The sequence below is a fragment of the Mercenaria mercenaria genome, chromosome 17, assembly GCF_021730395.1.
Source record: "Mercenaria mercenaria strain notata chromosome 17, MADL_Memer_1, whole genome shotgun sequence".
NCBI classification, from domain to species: Eukaryota; Metazoa; Mollusca; class Bivalvia; order Venerida; family Veneridae; genus Mercenaria; species Mercenaria mercenaria.
In genome coordinates this window covers 53,056,559-53,077,794 of record NC_069377.1, presented here as the reverse complement: position 1 = coordinate 53,077,794, position 21,236 = coordinate 53,056,559, and the positions used below count along the sequence as shown (strand labels likewise).

At 36.0% G+C, this 21,236-nt stretch overlaps 1 long non-coding RNA gene across 1 annotated transcript in view; it reads right to left on the bottom strand.

The window, feature by feature from the left end:
- Positions 1–1,638: 1,638 nt before the first annotated feature.
- LOC123536621 (uncharacterized) overlaps positions 1,639–21,236 on the bottom strand; it is a 75,201-nt gene continuing 55,603 nt past the window's right edge. The window contains exons 6-7 of the long non-coding RNA XR_008368040.1: positions 20,555–20,671; positions 1,639–6,846 (exon numbers count right to left, since the gene is read on the bottom strand). This is a non-coding gene — a long non-coding RNA (uncharacterized LOC123536621). The remainder of the gene's footprint in view (positions 6,847–20,554; positions 20,672–21,236) is intronic.

The following is a 21,236-nucleotide window of genomic DNA, read 5'->3' as shown; positions in this document are numbered from 1 at the left end:
ATCATGAACATGTCTGCAATGATTTCTAATGAGATAGTGATTATCAGCGGGTATGAAATTTGTCCGGCTCAGGATCGCATTTGTCCAGTCGTTAGAGACAGAGGCTAGAGATATTGTAAATTTTATGAGAAAGTGGTATCAGAGAGGATTTTATGGCCAAGTGCTTTACATGTAATGACTCTAACGACTGATGCCAGTCTATAATGAGTTCTGCACATTGTCTTGATGAGGTGATCATTTGACCCTAGTTTCATGAAAATCCTTCAAGGGGTTTAAGAGTTACAGAGTAGACACAAAATGGAAGGCTCAAACCTTTGACCTAGAGTTATGACCTTCATCTTGAGCCAACATGGCTGATTCATGAGTTCTGCACATCATCTTGATGAGATGATCATTTGACCCTAGTTTCATGAAAACCCTTTACGGGGTTTAGGAGATACAGAGCAGAGACAAAGTGGAAGGCTTAAACATTTGAACTAGAGTTGTGACCTTGACCTTGAGCTGACATGGCTTACTAATGTGTTCTGCACATTGTCTTGATGAGGTGATCATTTGACCCTAGTTTCATGAAAATCCTTCAAGATGTTTGAGTTACCTGGCATGGACACAATTGTTATTGACGTACAGACGGATGGGAGACCATTCCTATAACCACTATTGGTGGGGGATTAAAAAACTTCCAGTTTTCAGTGGTAGTACACATTTATACCAAGTTAAGCTAGGCATGCTTGGTACTGGCCATACACATAAATTTGTTAATTTTATGTTTACACAAACTATATTGTAGTAACTGTTTGTATTTTCAAATGTGAAATTTGGGTCTTTTATACCTTTAAAAATATTGATAAACAGTGGCAAATGTGTTTAAATTCATTAAAATGTTCTTCTGCTATAAATTATTAGATTAAATAAAATACTGGATCAAATATTGTAGACCTATTTCTTGGTCTTGGTCCCAATAATATATAAGTAGGCAGATGGGACATCAATAGCTTGATTTATCTTAAGATATTCAATGTGCATCTTTCACTAAAATAGTGTTTTTTAAGGTAAACAAGAGCTTTCGGAGGACAGCAAGACTTGACTATTCAACAGCCTTGTCAATTGAATGAATACAAAAGTCGAAAAAGGGGCATAATTTTGAAAAAATGCAAAGTAGAGTTATGGGTCCTACACAATGCATGACAGTGCACAAGTGTGTAAAGTTTTAATCCATTCCCATTAGTGGATACTGAGATACCAGTTTACATGCAAAAACTTAAACAAAAACTGCCAAGTCAGAAAAAGGGGCATAATTTTGAAAAAATGCAAAGTAGAGTTATGGTACCTGCACAGTGCATATCAAATCATGACAGTGAATAAGCGTGTGAAGTTTCAATCCATTCCCATTAGTGGGTACTGAGATACCAACTTACATACAAAACCTTAACCAAGAATTTCTAAGTTGAACAAGAGCCATGAGCCATGTTAGACATGGCTAATCCCCCGCCAGGCATATTATAATTGAAGGCTAAAGTTCTTGGCAAGTTAGTGTCTGAAAGTATTAATTTTGGGGAAAGCTTTGAAGAACCGATTAGTTGTGGTCCGCATCAGGGGTTTTAAAAATGTGGAAGAAAGAATAAGTCAGTGGTGAGGTGGTTTACTGCTAAATTTTATTAATTTTCATGAACAGCACAGCTATGATGTTTTTCTATATGGCTACTGTAAAAAGAAGGAATGGAAAGCTAACAGGGAACAAGAGTGCCAGAATGTCACAATATACGCCCGTCACAGCAAATTTCTTTACTCTAGCAGCTGTATTTGCAAATCATCACTGAATTCAGTTTTGTGGTTGTTTAGTAATCATTGTAAGCCTTTTGTTTTTCTAAGTCCACAAAAAAACTCCTTACCAGGTAGAGATACCTTAAAATACACCTAAAACTGGAAAGTAACATCTATGTTGTACCACAGAAAAGTGGTCTTGTTTTTTCCCTATGGTCAATTATAAAAATGTTACAATATAAGTTATTTATAGTAACAACTAAGGGGAGTTAATCTTAAAACTAGAGCTATCACTAAAGGTGATGACACAGTACATTGCAATTTGACGCACACAAGACTGCATAATTATGTGGACTGTATGTATATAGACTGTATGTATACAATATAGTAACAAACAAGAGGGCCAAGATGGCCCTAGGTCGCTCACCTGAGAAACACACCATAACACACCATAACAGTGTAAACATGTTTGACCTAATGATTTCATGGAAAAAATATTCTGACCAATTATCATTAAAATTGGAGCAAAAAATATTGAGTTTAAACAAGTATTTTCTTTGATCTGACCTAGTGACCTAGTTTTTGACCCCAGATGACCCATATTCAAACTAAACCTAGAGTTCATCAAGGCTATCATTCTGACCAAATTTCAAGAAGATCAATTGAAAAATAAAGCCTCTATCGCATACAGAAGGTTTTTCTTTGATTTGACCTAGTGACCTAGTTTTTGACCCCAGACTACCCATATTCGAACTTGACCTAGATTTCATCAAGGCAACCATTCTGAACAAATATTATGAAATTCAGTGTAAAATGCAGCCCCTATTGCATACACAAGGTTTTTCCATTATTTAACCTAGTGACCTAGTTTTTAAACCCAGCTTATCCATATTCAAACTTGACCCAAATTTCATCAAGGCTATCATTCTGACAAAATTTCATGAAGATCAGTTGAAAAATACAGCCTCTATCACATGTGTTTCTTTGATTTGAGCTAGTGACCTACTTTCTGACCCCAGATGACCCATAATCAAACTCAATGTAGATTTTATCAAGGCAATCATTTTGACCAAATTTCATGAAGATCAGTTGAAAAATACAGCCTCTATAGTGTACACAAGTTTTTTCTTTGATTTGACCTAGTGACCTACTTTTTGATCCAAGATGACCCATATTCAGCTTGACCTAGATTTCATCGAGGCTATTATTCAGACATAATTTCATGAAGATTTATTGAAAAATACAGCTTCTATTGCATACACAAAGTTTTTCTTTGATTTGACCTAGTGACCTAAGTTTTGACCCCAGATGACCCATATTCAAATTTGACTAATATTTTATCAATGCAATCATTCTGGCCAAATTTCATGAAGATCAATTGAAAAATACAGCATCTATCGCATACACAAGGTTTTTCTTTGATTTGACCTAGTGTTCTACTTTTTGATCCAAAATGACCCATTTTCAATCTCGGCCTAGATTTCATTAAGGTTATTAATTTGACTTAATTTCGGGAAGATCAATTGAAAAATACAGCCTCTATTGCATATACAAGCATTTTCTTTGATTTGACCTAGTGACCTAGTTTTTGACCCCAGATGACCCATTTTCGAACTCAACCTAGATTTTATCAAGGTTATCATTCTGACCAAAATTCATGAAGATGAATTGAAAAATACAGCCTCTATTGCATACACAAAGTTTTTCTTTCATTTGACCTAGTGACCTAGTTTTTGACCCCAGATGACCCATTTTCAAACTCGGCCTAGATTTCATCAAGGTTATCATTCTGACCAAAATTCATGAAGATTAATTGAAAAGTACAGCCTCTATCGCATACAAAAGGTTTTTCTTTGATTTGACCTAGTGACCTAGTTTTTGACCCCAGATGACCCATTTTCGAACTCGGCCTAGTTTTCATCAAGATTATCATTCTGACCAAATATCATGAAGATCAGTTGAAAAATACAGCCTCTATCGCATACACAAGCCAAATGTTGACAGACGACAGACGACAGACAGACAGACAGACGCCGGACATCGAGCGATCAGAAAAAAAAGGTGAGCTAAAAACAAAGTCCCATAACTATGCATTATATTTATCTAAAAGAATGTAACATGACCGTGCACAACTAGGGTTGGTATTGATCACTTGTGTGAAGTTTCATTAAATTGTGTGCAAGGGTTTGGTAGATTAGGCACGCACAAGATTGCATATGCAGAGTGTATGTACATAGTATGTTAACAAGAAACAAAGTCCCATAACTCTGCAATTTTTGTCGCTGAAAGAACCTTACATGCCCCATGCACAAGTACTGTTGTTACTGATCACTTGTTTGAAGTTTCATTAAATTGTGTTAAGAGGATGAGGAGAGATGGTGCGCACAAGATTGTGTCTATGTATATAGTATAGTAACAAAAAAACAAAGTCCAATAACTCTACAATTTTTGTCGCTGAAAGAACCTAACATGCCCTATGCACAACTACTGTTGTTACTGATCACTTGTGTGTGGTTTCATAAAATTGTGTCAAGGGGATGAGGAGAGATGGTGCGCACAAGATTGTGTCTATGTATATAGTATAGTAACAAAAAAACAAAGTCCCATAACTCTGAAAATTTTTTTCTAAAAGAACCTAACATGCCCCATGCACAACTACTGTTGGTACTGATCACTTGTGTGAAGTTTCATTAAATTCTGTCAAGGGGATAAGGAGAGATGGTGTGCACAAGATTGCATCTACAGACAGACGGACAGGCAGACAGATGGACAGACAGACAGACAACCTGAAACCAGCATACCCCCCCTTACAACTTTGTTGTCGGGGGGGGGGGGTACAAAATCAAGAGCTGTCTCCATAGATTAATAAACTTGCCTTTTTTGAGTAATCTGTGCCACTTAAAAGAAATTTGTTTGCTTCAGTGTAAGACTGAAATATATTTCACTGAGTGAAACCATATGTAATATTTTCACGAGAAGCACAGCCACAAGTGAAAATGTAAATTATGGTGTTCACAAGTGAAATATATTTTGAATTTACATGTAAAACAAACAAATGATGTTTTTATAATACTATTTAAATGGTTTTAACTACCGGTAAATTACTCCCATTTTGCCTGTGCAACAGCTTGTGCATTTTGTCATGAAGTCAAAATGTTGTTACATCAAGATATCTACCTTAAACATGAGCTTTCGGATGACAGCGCGCTCGACTATTTGAAGAACTGATTGAGGAATGGGGTCAAAATATTACCACAGATTTTCAGACAAAAGAAAAAAATAAATTAGGCAAACCATTTCGATAAGTCTTGCATTAAATGGCAATGTCTGACCATGATGATAATGAAGTGTTCAAAGTTTCAAAGTCATAACAGTTTAAACAAAATATGGAATGGTATGAAAATTTTAACTGATTTCCAAGTCCAAAAAGGGACATAATCCAGCTAAAATAGTTGTCAGAATTATGTACTCTTACCTACAGATGGAAATCATGATGATTAACAAGTGTTCAAAGTTTAAAAGCCATATGTCAAATAATTTTGACAGAACGTGGACTTGTACAAAAATAGAACCAATTTCCAAGTCCAAAAAGGGCCATAATTCAGCCAAAATAGATGACATAGTTAGGTACTCTTGCCTACAGATAGAGACTACAATACTGAACAAGTGATAAATGTTTCAAAGCCATATGTCAAACACTTTACACAAAATATGAACTGGTACGAAAAACTTAACCAAGATTTCTAAGTCAAAAGGGGCCATAATTCAGCCAAAATCCTTGACGGAGTTATGTACTCTTGCCTATAACAGGACATGGTGATGGAAAACAAGTGTTGAAAGTGTCAAAGCTTTATCTCAAAAGACTTTGTCAAAATGTGGACTGGTACAAAAAACTTAACAAGATTTCTAAGTCGAAAGGGGCCATAATTCAGCTAAAATCCTTGATACAGTTATGTACTCTTGCCTATAACTGGACATGGTGATTGTTAACAAGTGTTGAAAGTTTCAAAGCTTTATCTCAAAAGACTTTGTCAAAAAATGAACTGGTACGAAAAACTTAACCAAGATTTCTAAGTCGAAAGGGGCCATAATTCAGCCAAAATCCTTGATGGAGTTACGTACTCTTGCCTATAACTGGACATGGTGATGGTAAACAAGTGTTGAAAGTATCAAAGCTTTATCTCAACAGACTTTGTCAAAATGTGGACTGGTACGAAAAACTGAACAAAGGTGTGACGCCGAAGCCGACGCCGTGGTGAGTAGGAAAGCTCTACTTATTCTTCGAATAGTCGAGCTAAAAATCATCAAATAGTTCTATGATGTTTCCACATTCATTTACATTTTATTTTGGTTGGCCGTACATCTTTATGTTCGTGTAGATATTTATATATATCTTAACTTTACTGAAATATGTTTTATAATTCGTATTCTTTCACATTCAAGTATAGTTACATACCAGTGAAAAACAAAAAAAGATATTTTTACCATTTCAAACAGTGAAAATATCAATTTTATTTCATTGATATATTCCAGTATTTCATAAGGCACGAATCAAATTTTATTTTCATATTTGCTTATTATTACTCTCCTAACATCAAATATTTAGCCTGCTGGTGGCAAGTAATTCTGCCTTTGCTATAGTCACTTTATACATATTTATTCTAAAAACACATCAACAATAAAATCTAATTTTCTTTATTTTTTTATAAAAACTCATCTCCAATATTATTTTCCAGAACTTGATATATAGAATAAAATACAAATACCGAGAAAAGCCTTTGACTGAAAACTATATAAATGAAGTCATTTTAAAATTAAATCTAAGCAAAATCGGTCTACTACTACTCTATGTGGCAGTTATGCCTTGTTGTGTCTGAAAGGGCAGATGGATCGTAATTTAACACTGACTGACTGAACTTATATCTAAAAATGTCTAAGATTTGCCAATGATATCTCCAGACTTGAACTTTGGCAACTTCGCTTGAATTTATAATCTTGCCAACTTGTCTGCTCATGTGGGTCCTTTGAGTGGCTACTGGTTTCTTGATTGCTGACAGCTACTGCAAATCTGTAACCAGAGTATATCTGAAAAAAATAAATCGTCATTGATTTGAAATACTATAACATCATAAAATATTGTCACAATAAGATTTTGTGTATTTTGCTGTTTTTCTGATAGGAAGAATTTCACAGTTGATATCTATCAGTGTAGTAAAAGTTACCTTTCTCTCAAAATGAAATATAAGCTGTTTATTTTGTAGCGGTTCTCGTATCGGGTGGCCTCGGTAGCTCAATTGGTAGAGCGTTGGCATGGTAAGCCGAAGGTCAGAGGTTCGAATCCCGGTCGAGGCTGCACATTTTTCCTGAGACTGTTACATTTGGGGACTCATCCGGGATGCTCACCCTTGGAGCCCATGCAGGGCGAAGCAGTTTGGCTGGGGTGTGCATCTGAATTCGGTTAACAGTCTGCGGCAGACATTGGCCAGGAGTGCCAATGTCTCGCAATAAGAGGGAAGGTGTGTAGCGGTTCTCGTATTGGGTGGCCCCAGTAGCTCAGTTGGTAGAGCGTTGGCACGGTAAGCCGAAGGTCCGAGGTTCGAATCCCGGTCGAGGCTGCCCATTTTTCCTGAGACTGTTACAATCTGTCTGACAATATTAGCTTAAATTGCCAAAAAACTGCAAAAAAGAACCCTGATTAGAAATTTCTTATCTGAGAGGCCCATACAGTCATACACATAAATTGTCTCATTGGTGGTAGGCAGAGAATAAACAGAATTACCTAAATATGTTATAAGGGGAAAACTGAACAAGATATCACTAGTAAAGACAAACACCAATGAAGCGAAGTGACCTTGGCTGTGACCTTAACCTTGGAGATATAAAGCCAATTCTTGTGCACGGCACAACTAGACTGGTCCCCTGTGAACTTTCAACAAGAGGGCCGAAATGGCCCTATATCGCTCACCTGTTACCATTGCACTTAAGGACAAGAAGATCAAAGAATCATAATCCAGATCAATCAAAAGAATTGAGAAAATATAGTTGAAATTTTCTTAAAGTTACTTCAAATAAAATTATTTTCAAATCAGGCCAGTAGTTTTATGCCCAAAGGATTACATCCAGCAAAATTTTGACTGATGAAGCCCAAATGACAGGAACAACAAAGGGAAGAAATTAAAAGTAAATCTAAGTCCTCAGAAAAAATATCTAAGTCAAAAAGAAAAGGAACAACAAAGGGCAAAATTTAACCAAAAGAAATGAAAAATTCTTACAAGGTACAGATATGTCAAAATACACCTAAAAATTGGAGGTACCATCCATGTTGTACCACAGAAAAGTGGTCTCCATTTTTTACCTACGGCCAGTAATAATAAAATTACTTAATAAGCTATTTATAGTAACATAAAAGGGAAGTAACTGAAAAAAATTATTGTAGTTCAACAAAAGAAGGATCTGCCAAATATAAACAAGAGCACTGCAATCGACGCAAATGCAGAGCAATATACACATAAAAGAAGTCATATGACCTTTGACCCCTAAGTGTGACCTTGACCTTGAAGTGAGCCATCCAAATGCGCTCTGCACATTGTTTCGATGAGGTGAACATTTGAGCCAGGTTTCTTTGAAATCCTTCAACGGGCTCAACAGTTACAGAGCAGAAGGGAAATTGCTAACCAACAGACATACAGACTGACAGACACCGAGGCGATAACATAATATGTCCCTTCGGGCGTATAAAAAGGAATCAAGATCTTATGGTGATACAAGTTGTGTGCAAGTTTGGTTAAAATCAAATATTAAATGAAGCTGCTATTAAGCCGAAAAGGTCAAAATAGCGAATTTTGGCCCTTTCAGGGGCCGTAACTCTGGAACCCATTAGGGGATCTGGCCGGTTCAAGAAAGGAACCAAGACCTTATGGTGACACAAGTTCTGTGCAAGTTTGATTAAATTCAAATCGAAAATGAAGCTGCTATTGTGCAGAAAAGGTCAAAATAGCTAATTCTGGCCCTATCAGGGGCAATAACTCCGGAACCCATAAAGGAATCTAACCATTTCAAGAAAGGAACCAACATCTTGGTTCGATACAAGTTATGTGCAAGTTTGGTTGAAATCAAATCATAAATGAAGCTGCTATTGTGCAGACAAGGTCAAACAAGAGGGCCATGATGGCCCTATATCGCTCACCTGTTATCATTGCACTTGAGGACAAGAAGGTCCTCAGAAAAAATATCTAAATCCAAAGGACAGGAACAACAAAGGGAAGAAATTTAACTGAAAAGAAAAAAAAATCTTACAAGGTATAGATATGTCAAAATACACCTACAAATTGGAGGTACCATCCATGTTGTACCACACAAAAGTGGTCTCGGTTTTTCTCTACGGCCAATAATAAAAAAGTTACTAAAAATAAGCTATTTATAGTATCGTAAAAGAGAAGTAATTAAAAAAAAAATATTGTAAGTGAACAAAAGAAGGATCTGCCAAATAAATCTGTTGACATAAATAAAATTTCACATCAGTACCTTCATTAGCTACGAAGATATACCCATTTTAATTTGAAATTAAGGGAGGTAATTTGACATAAAATCAGTCCATAGTTATCTACCCTGATTGTCTCAGTCAAACTTATAACAATAATGAAATTTCAAATAAGACCTATAAGTACTTACTGATATAAATCCATTTTGATTACAATCAGGGGAGGTAATCAGATATAAAATAACTCTGGAACCTACGATTGGATCTGATTTGTCATGGAATCCAAGATTTATTGTTACTGAAGATATTTTGGAAGTTTGTATCAAACAAAACCATAAATGAAGTCTCTGTATGGCTGCAAAAGCCAAAATAGCCAATTTTGGACCTTTAAGGGGTCATAACTCTGGAACGCATGATGGTATCTAGCCAGTTCAAGAAAGGATGCAAGATCTTGTGGTGATACAAGTTGTGTGCAAGTTTGGTTAAAATCAAATCATAAATAAAGCTGCTATTGTGCAGACAAGGTCAAAATAGCTAATTTTGGCCCTTTCAGGGGCCATAACTCTGGAACCCATTATGGGATCTGGCCGGTTCAAGAAAGCAATCGAGATCTTATAGTGACACAAGTTTTGTGCAAGTTTGATTAAATTCAAATTGTAAATGAAGCTGCTATTGTGCAGACAAGGTCAAAATAGCTAATTCTGGCCCTTTCAGGAGCCATAACTCTGGAACCCACAAAGGAATCTCGCCAGTTCAATAAAGGAACCAAGATCTAATGGTGATACAAGTTGTGTGCAAGTTTGGTTAAAATTAAATCATAAATGAAGCTGCTATTGTGCAGACAAGGTCAAAATAGCTAATTTTGGCCCTTTCAGGGGCCATAACTCTGAAACCCATAATGGAATCTGGCCAGTTCAAGAAAGGAACCAAAATCTTATGGTGATACAACTTGTGTGCTAGTTTGGTAAAAATCAAATCATAAATAAAGTTGCTATTGTGCAGACAAGGTCAAAACAGTTAATTTTGGCCCTTTCAGGGGCCATAACTCTGTAACCCATAATGGGATCTGACCAGTTCAAGAAAGGAACCGTGATCTTATGGTGATTCAAGTTGTGTGCAAGTTTGGTTAAAATAAAATCATAAATGAAACCACTATCGTGCAGACAAGAAATTGTTGACGCACGGATGCACGGACGGACTGACCACGGACAAAGGGTGATCACAAAAGCTCACCTTGTCACTAAGTGACAGGTGAGCTAAAAAAAGCATCTACTTATTTTTGTAGAATGTCATAATTTATTCATTATTAACCTGAATATTGACATTTTTTATTTGTCATGTCTATGTTGGCAGAATGGGGGGAAAAGCATCTACATCAGAGCACTGCAAACAAACAATATTTTTTATAATTTTTATTATTTAAAAAAAAACACATTTTATTTTCCCTTGATAAATCAGTTGGGTTTTAATTTAAATGCACTGCAAGCAAAGTGTTTTTTTGAAGATTTTATGATATTTGAGGAAACTTAGGACTGCATAAGAGTATTTAGTAATATTATGGAAAATAGTGGAATATTTTTTTTTTGCAGCTGAGACATGAACATTATTTTGGAGGTTCTACGGTTTCTTGGAACTGATGCCAGTTGTATAAGAATATGCCTATTTTTTATTTTAAATGCCATATATAACATGTTTCTTAAATGAGATTGACCACATTTATATTGTAAGTTTTTCATTGGAGAACACCAGAATGTGTTGACCAATCTGTTACTTATGTAAACAGTAAAATATATATACCCTGAATGAAATTCAAAGGTTATTGTGCCAAAATGTTTTCAAAAATGATATATTTTCCAGTTTTGAAAAAAAAAATGCCTGCTACACTCCACACTCCATAACTGTAAGAATGTAGGAAGAGGTCTGATTTCACAGAAAACCAGTTTTCCCCCCAATTTTTATTGAATATGTATAAAACACAGTTTACAATTACAGTCAAACCTGTGAACAAAGACCACTCTTCGGAACAAGCAAAAGTGGTCTTTGTTCACAGGTGGTCTTTATTCGGGGGGAAGGGTCACTTCTCAGTTAGCCATTATCATGCTGATAAAAAGTATTTTTACAGCTTCTTTCTTTCTTTATGTTCTATGTATAAATTTGGCTGGTGCAAACTTGCAAATTTTCATTCAAGCAGTTATTATTATAGTTGCTATAATGAGAAAGTCATGAAAACTCGGCGGATTTCAAATATTTTCATGCCGGAATGGTCCAGCTTGGTCGTTATTGGGGGGCAAATATGACCCTTGGGAATGAATTAGGCTGGTCGCGGTCGCCAGGTGGTCGCTATTCACGGCCTTTTTATGAGCATTTTTCTACGGGGGAGGCGGGGGACGGGGACCAGAGACCGGTCGTTGTCGACAGGTGGTCGCTAGCACAAGTTCGACTGTACTCAGAAAATTATACTACTTTAAGCCCATACTTTGCTGTCTGTCCTTTCCTGACAAGATGCAGTCTGTTATAATAATAATAATAATAATAATAATAATAATGTACGATTTTTCTTGTATATTATGGTTCAGCACAGCAGCATAAAAGTAAATTTGATCCAAAAGTGCTATTTATTCATACATAATACATCTCATACAGATAATTGTAGTTAATTTTGATAAAAAAAATTTTTCAAGAGTAAATAGCATTGAAAATGTCTGACTTAAAATAACACTCTAAAATTCACAAAAGGGGAAAAAACTTATGTGTGAGGTTTAAGCCTTTGTATATGAGAAATATTTATTTGGATTTCCAATTTACAAAACACTGTGGATTTTTTTGTCATTAATTGTATATTTTTGTACAATTTTCTTTTGGTATACATCTTGAAAAATAATATAGATAACCACAAAAAAATAAACAGGTTTTCTCTTAATTTCCCACACAATAATAATTTGTTGGTACAACAAGGACAATATGAAAGAATAATATACTTGTACATGATAAATTCATGATCATACTTACATATTAATCATCAAAATGTGCATTGTTGTCTCAATAAATTTTTATAACAATTAAGGGATCCCACACCATGAAATGAGACTGTCCTCATTACATTATGTACCTTAGTAAAATTATTGTTGCTTATAAAGAAAATTTACTTGTGACATTTTGTAAACAAGAGGACCATGATGGTCCTGAATCGCTCACCTGTCCCAACATCAACTGAGTATGACATCGTTTTTTCCATTATTTGACATAGTGACCTAATTTTTGAGCTCATGTGACCTTATTCTGAACTTGACCTACATACCATCAAGATAAAAATTCTGAACAATTTTCATGAAGATCCATTGAAAAATATGGCCTCTAGAGAGGTCACAAGGTTTTTCTATTATTTGACATAAGTTTTTGAAGGCATGTGACCCATTTTGTACCTGACCTAGATATCATCAAGGTGAACATTCTCACCAATTTTCATGAAGACCTCATGAAAAATATGGTCTTCAGAGAGGTCACAAGGTTTTTCTATTTTTAGACCTACTGACCTAGTTTTTGACCGCATGTGACCTAGTTTCAAACTTGACCTAGATAGCATCAAGGTGAACATTCTCACCAATTTCATGAAGATCCATTGAAAAATATGGCCTCTAGAGAGGTCAAAAAAAAATTTTTCTATGTTTAGACCTAGTGACCTAGTTTTTGACCACAGTTGACCAGGTTTCAAATCTGACCTTGATATCATCAAGATGAACATTCAGACCAACTTTCATACTGATCCCATGAAAAATATGGCCTCTACAGTGGTCACAAGGTTTTTCTATTATTTGACCTACTGACCTAGTTTTTGACCGCATGTGACCCAGTTTCAAACTTGACCCAGATGTCATCAAGATGAACATTCTAATCAATTTTCATGCAGATCCCATGAAAAATATGGCCTCTACAGAGGTCACAAGGTTTTTCTATTATTTGACCTACTGACCTAGTTTTTGACTGCACATGACCCAGTTTCGAACTTGACCTAGATACAATCAAGATGAACATTCTGACCAATTTTCATGCAGATCCCATGAAAAATATGACCTCTAGAGAGGTCATAATGTTTTTGTATTATTTGACCTACTGACCTAGTTTTAGACTGCACGTGACCCAGTTTCAAAACTGACTTAGATATTATCAAGGTGAACACTCTGACCAATTTTCATGAAGATCCATTGAAAAATATGGCCTCTAGGGAGATCACAAGGATTTTCTATTTTTAGATCTACTGACCTAGTTTTGAGTCGCAGTTGACCCAGTTTCAAACTTGACCTAGATATCATCAAGATGAACATTCTGACCAATTTTCATGCAGATCCCATGAAAAATATGGCCTCTACGAGGTCACAAGGTTTTTCTATTATTTGACCTACTGACCTAATTAAGACCAGACGTGACCCAGTTTCGAACCTGACCTAGATATCATCAAGATGAACATTTTCAGTGTGGGGAATCACGTGACTTACAATGGCAGATTACACGGAAAAATGGCCGATAATTTCTCCGATTCGGCAGGAAAATCAAGGTATTTCTGTTTATAAACATTTGTTTTAAATGTTCTAATATATCCTATCATATGCCCCTTATCTTCCGATTTTCTCCGGTACCCATACTTTGTTCCCTTCACCTATATTTTCCAAGAACACTCGGGAAGTTTGAATATATTCGCAGTTTTTGGGATGACAGTATCCACGGACCGGCTCAATTTTGTCAAAAAAATACAAATTACTGAAGTAAATGACAGTACAATCACACGAAAAGTTGACCAAGTATCTAGTCCATCATAAACATGTAACGAAATGGCAAAAAACAAAGCTGCTAAAAAGAGAATGTCGAAATCTATGAATGGCGCTGAACACGTACACAGTCTTCAAAGGCGCTGTGCACGTACAGGAACAACTATTCCATTTTATACTATAGAAATACTTGTTGCCACGAGGCTTCTGTATTTAAACTTGTTTATACATACACAAATGTATTTATACTAAACAGATGTGTAAATATTACTTTAAGAAGTTCTTTTGCTGCTACTGTGTACTTCATTTTATGTTCAATGTTTTGGTTCACTTTACGGAATGACATTCGTATAAATGATAAAGTGGTTGTAGATCTGTTTGTAAGTACTATTTTTATAAATTGTGTTTGTATTTCTATACATGCAATATATATGTAAGCTTTAATTTGAGAAAAGTGAATACAGTTAAAGTTTGTTTACGTTATATAATTAAAGTGTCAAAAATCGCATTTTCGGAAAAACAGGATCTACGAAAGTCAATGCATGAACGGCACTGAAGCAGACATGCTGTATTTGTCCGGATAATCTAATTCTGAACGTTCATGAACGAACACACAAATGAAAATAAAAGGAAAACCTTTTTACAATGTCTCTATAGGTTGACTGCATTTCTACCCAATTTTATTACATAAACGCGGTATTTAGAGTAATATCAACGGTTACACTTGATGACGCTACGAAATCAAATTACATACTGTTATATGACGTCTCGGAGACACTGACGTAGCTTCCTATAGGCACTTTAGACACGTGCCTACACGTTTTCTTCAAATATGAGTAAAATCCCCGAAAATGCCAAATACGCAATAAAATACGAGGGTGTACGGGATGATGGGTATTACATATATTTCCTAGATTCTGTAGTTTTCTATATGAAACTCATGTTTTTATTTACATATTTTCAGAATGTTTGGTGATAAACAGCGAACGTTCAGTGATAAATGGCTGTCCGGGTACAAGTGGCTTTGTTTATAGATCTATCGCAAAAGACGAAGTACATTGTGCTAACTACGTATTGTTTTGGCGCATTGGCGGTAGGGAGAAAACCTTCATATTAGAACTACCAGTGACAGATTCGAAGAATTTTTCCATCTGGCTCTAAAGACGTTATAAAAATCCTGTCACCACAATGCGTCGGTCCTAGGGGGAAATTATGCGACTATCAAGACAGGAAAAAATGATTCGATCAACAAGAAAATATCTGAATCAACAAAGAATTCAGTACAAAGAAATAGACACATACTTGGGGAAATAATAAAGGTCACTGCTGTTTGTACGGAGCAGAATATAGCAATGCACGACCATACGGAAGAGGTTAATAATTTCATGACAATGTTCACACATTTGTACAGGATGGTGATATTTTAAGCGAGCACTTGGGCCATGCACACTATAAATAAAAAAAAAAAACACATCTCCTGACAATGCACATATAAAGACCTAATTCAAACTCCTGACATTAAAAAATGAATTAATAGGAATTTGCTCTAAACAAACAAGAGAAAAAGTATAAGCGGACTGTATAAATGCTTCTTTCTTTGTCACCATTGTTGACGAAGCAACTGACAAATCAACCAAGAAACAACTCTCGCTATGCGTTAGGATTAGGCCTACTGATGATGCATGTGCCTCTGTAAAGAGTTCCTATAGAATTTATTGTGTGCAAACCGATCAAATGTGTTAAAGTTAATCGAAAAATCTTGGATTTCTTGCAAGAAGCTGATCTAGGTATTTTAAAGTTAAGAGCACAGTGCTATGATGGGGCATTAATACATAAAAATACCGTAGTGTGCAAACGCTTATAAAAGGACGATCTCCACATGCAAATGATATACATTGCAAGGCTCGTTGTTTGAATTTAGCCTTAGTACACAGCTCTAAAATCCCATGTGTCTGAACCATGATGCCAACTGTGCAAGAGCTTTCTGTTGGATTACTCAGCCAACTATCGGTAGCGTTACCGAGGAACTGGCAAGGGATGCAGTTTCAATGGACGAGATGGAGCAACGTACTAAAATGTGAACCCTTCTGAGACTCGGTGGTCAAGACGAACTGATGCCCTCTGCACAATCAAGAGCACGTTTCCAGTGGTAATCCATGCTCTGGAAACACTGCGTGAAGATGGAGATGAGAAGGCAGGCCAGTATTTTGCTGCAGTTCTTAGATTTGACTTTATCATTTCTCTTGTATCTGAAAATTTGTTAAGTATCATCGTAGCGCTGACGAGCCTTTTGCAGAAGGAAGATATGGACTTACTAAATGCCGTTACAGAGACAAAGATACACGTTTCCTCGAATTAGCGGAATGACTGGGCAGTGTGGTTTGCCCGATACGAAAAGGCAATGCGTATGATCAGAGACTTCGGCACTAAAACATCTAAATGTTGGAAGTCAAATGAATAGAGACAACCATGATGCAGAATTTGTCTTGGATTATTGGCAGTTTACGGTATACAATGTATTTGTCGACCATTTTGTCTAGAAATGGCAATAGAATCTGTAAAAAGATCCTTTGGAAGCAAAGAATGCAACCAAGAAGAATAATAGCAGACTCGGTTCTAGTGAGTCTGTTCATGAGAGGTAATGAAATGTGCCTCCCTAGCACCGGCTTTAGCAGAACTCTATTACACATAATATTATGTTGAATGTACTCCATGATCCCAAAGGACCAGAAAATATAACAACACTGAATCCAAGTATTGGGAGACTTTTTACAGCCGCCACACTGCACTTAAAGATTGCTTTTGTGATAGACAACTCACATTCTATAAAATGAAGACCGTTTTGTCGCCGGAAAGTCAAAAGTGCCGGTGCCTATTTACACCGCATATGCACCAGATCTTCACGGCAAATGTCAGATATTTAAAAATGAGATAACAAACTAGAAAGTAAACTGGAATGTTGTCAGTTTAAAACCACAGACTTCGGACCACTTTTCTACCTCCCAGCAAGGTCTTGTATCCGTGTGTAAACACTATTCTGTTTGTGCTTCTGACCATGCCTCCAACATCTGCATTTTGCGAACGCTCATTCAGTGCAATGAAACGCATTCAAAAACTACCTTCGTTCAACAATGACGAGTGATAAAATGCTTTACTAGCTCTGATACACATTCACTAGGATGTCTGCATTGATGTAGACCACGTCATCAATGCACTCGCTTCACAGAAATGCAGAATATGGACCTTTTCTGACCCAAAGCCTGCTCTACGAATTTATAAATGTAACAGAAATGGAATAGACCTTTTCTCTCTCTATCAGACACAGTTACCAAAAATTGTTAAATGCGAATAACATATTGTAGCGGTTATTAGAAATGATAATAAATAAGTATAACTACTCAAACTGAACCCCATGGCAAAATTTGAATAGCTAAAAGTCAAGACAATTATTGGAACTATTTTGTGCATGGTGTAGTATTTTTAAGTGTGAGAAATCAAATGTAAAACACTTGTTTCTCAAAAGTGTAGTTCAGAATGTATTTTCAAATATAACAGAGTTGTGGAAATGGCCAGGACAAATAAAAATCAGTTCTTCCTGTTTTGCATTGTTATTTCTTAGTGTCTCTAAGTCGTTCTACGGGAAACTGTTAGTGAAATAGGTCAGTACCGGCATCTGATCACAATTTCAAATGCTGGAAAAAAGTCAAAATAAATGTATAAAAATACATTGACAATAATGTGTTGCTGGCGAGGTGCTCAGATGTGCCCAGAATGTAGTACAGGGCGTATGTTTACCAAACAATTTTCTAGCGGAGCATGCCACCGAACTCCTAGATAATTAATGTGCCAATTAAAACACATCTGATTCTGGCAAGGAGCGCCTATGCAAAAGAAAATAAATCTAACAAATCGGTTTCCTTATTCACAACTAGAAGGCATAGTAAATTCACTTTATATGATAAATAGCGTTGTGTATTCAAATGATTTCCAGTACATTCTTTTACACAGCTATGGCCGAGTGAGTAAATCAGAGTCTTCTGTCAATATTCTCTGTTGTGTTTAAACAAAACAATCATATGTTGTGCTATAAACTACCCATAGACTTAGCCCCATTAGCCTACAATGGTGACGTACTATGTTAAAGCTCAGACGTCACAATATTATAAATAACGAAAAACAATCATACAGTGTGTGTAAATACAAAAACCTCGCGGCAACTTAAGTATTTCTACAATATGAAATAGAATAGTTGATCCTGTACGTGCACATTACCTTTGAAAACTGTGTAGGTGTTCAGCGCCATTTCGTAGATTTCGACATTCTCTTTTTGGCAGCTTTGCTTTTTGCCAGTTCGTTACATGTTTATGTTGAACAGGGTACTTGGTTAACTTTTCATGTAATTGTACTGTCATTTAGTTCAGTAATTTGTATTTTTTGGACAAAATTGTGTCGGTCCGTGGATACCGTCATCCCAAAAACTGCGAATGTATTCAAACTTCCCAAGTGTTCTCGGAAAACAAAGGTGAAAGGAACAAAGTATGGGTACCGGAGGAAATCGGAAGGTAATGGGCATATGATAGGATATATTAGAACATCTAAAACAAAGGTTTACCAACAGAAATACCTGGATTTTCCATGCGAATCGGAGAAATGATAGGCCATTTTTCCGTGTAAGCTGCCTTTTTAAGTCACGTGTTTCCCCACACTGATTTTGACCAATTTTCATGCAGATCCCATGAAAAATACAGACTCTAGAAGTCACAAGGTTTTTCTATTCTTTAACCTTCTGACCTAGTTTTGGACAGGACGTGACCCAGTTTCGAACCTGACCTAGATATCATCAAGGTAAACATTCAGACCAATTTTCATACAGATCCCATGAAATATATGGCCTCTAGAGGTCACAAGGTTTTTCTATTTTAAGAACTATTGACCTAGTTTTTAATTGCACGTGACCCATTTTCGAACTTGACCTAGATATCATCAAGGTAAACAATCTGACCAAATTCCATGAAGATCCATTGAAAAATATGGCCTCTAGAGAGGTCACAAGGTTTTTCTATTTTTAGACCTACTGACCTAGTTTTGGACCGCACATGACCCATTTTCGAACTTGACCTAGATATCATCAAGGTGAACATTCTGACTAACTTTCATAAAAATCCCATGAAAAATGTGACCTCTAGAGTGGTCACAAGCAAAAGTTTACGGACATATGCACGGATGGACGACGGACACCGCGCGATCACAAAAGCTCACCTTGTCACTGTGTGACAGGTGAGCTAAAAAATATTGCTCAAACTGTGTCAAATATAAGTCAGGTTGCACCATTTCAGGTATGCTTGCACAATGTTCCAGGGGGCCATATGCTTGGAATCCTCAAGAAACTTTGCAACCTCATAAACCAAAATCCTGGATGTGGCCCTGATAGCAGGTATCACATTTTGATAAACTGCATTCCTTTGAAAATTATCAGTCTTCAGCCTTCATGTAACATGACATTCGATGATTCCTGTATTGAAGATGCATGACACACATTAATGTAAGCTATGGGTGTATTTGATCATAACTTGTGAGTGATTTAGTAGTATACATTCAATTGGCATTTTATGCAAAATATGCATTTTCAAGTGAATGGTCATTCAGTATTGATTCCAGATTCTGACTGCAAGTCTGGTTTTGTGGGGAGGGGATTTATTGCAGGTGTAAATGAAAATAAGGGTTTTGTCACATTTTGACAAATATAATTTGTGATGATTATAAATGTTGGAAGACTGTTTTATGCATTAACAACCCGACAAGCTTGCACTTTGCACATTTATCTATGAACTCACTTTGAAAAGACAAGACTTGTAAATATCTAATAAATTTTATTGGGCAAAATTCCAGAGTCAACATGTGTCACTGGTGTGCCTTTTTTGGGGCAGCATTTTCTGCTAGTTTCAGCTTTTCTTCATTTGTTGAACAAAGACATTATTACTTGAGGTATAAGTTGTTTTTCTCTGATGATCATTTATAAAATACAACGAAATGAAGTACTTTCGTCATAGAAATTCAAATTTTTCAGAATGAATCGAGGGAAAAAGTTTTCATGTTGTTGTTGTTTATATGTCATTCTTTGTTTACCTGGGAAACAAGGAGACGATTTCATTGGTTGGTAAAATCTAGGACACTATCTGATTGGCCGAGCTATTCAGGTGCCCGACTGGTATATATTTTGATTAGGAAATCGGCTTGGTTCAAATATTATTTTACGACGCAGTCTGTTAGCCACAATTTTGGCTATTTCGCTTGGTGGTTACCTGATTCAATAATTGGAAGCCATCTTGAATGGGAACCAATATTGGACAGGGAACCAGATTACGGCACAACTTCTCAACATGATTAAAATCTGTCTGAAGTATTGTTGGAATTCCTTAAAATTGTTTAAAATAACTCGGACTCTTAAGTTCTTAGAACTTATGACTTAACTAACATAATGGGTACAGTAATCATATGAGGTTATAAAACATCTTTCAGGCCTTTACTTCCTTTTGTAATGGAGACATACCTGCAACAAGGATTCCAACAAAATGTAGGATCACTCTACGTAACTTTCTTATGCACAAACTCTGCAACTGGTCACACTACATCATCACCATAAAATATAATCTCTGGTTTCAGAGGCCTGAAAATATTGTATTTATAATACTTGATATGCGAAAACTTATAGCATCATTGAAAGTGGGAGAAACATCATAATCTTTTATATTTTTTAAAGATCAGGCATGGAATATAAAATTAATACAATATTATATAAATTTATACAGTACAGCCTAATTCTATTTACATCAAGTTACAATTGTGGGAGTGTCCCACCATTCAGACAGCTTTAATACATAGCACACTACACAAACATCAGTTTTATTTTCCAAAAATCAAAGCTTTCAGAAACCTGATGGGGCAGAGCAATTGTTTTGCTATGGTTGAAATGATATTTTTAAATGTTATATTCATGAATTTTGTGTAAACTGACTTGAACACTAGCGAATTTGCATGTCTGTTTTCATTTTACAAACATTCCTAATAGTTTTACCTGATCAAAAATTGAACACATTGGGACAGGCCAAGCCAAACAAGGCCAGGCCAGATTTTAGAACATGCCTTTTTAGTGTAAAATGAATGGATAAAAGAGTTCCGCCTAAGCTGTTGCTAAGGGATGCGATGTGTGTGTACATTTCATGACCTCTCAC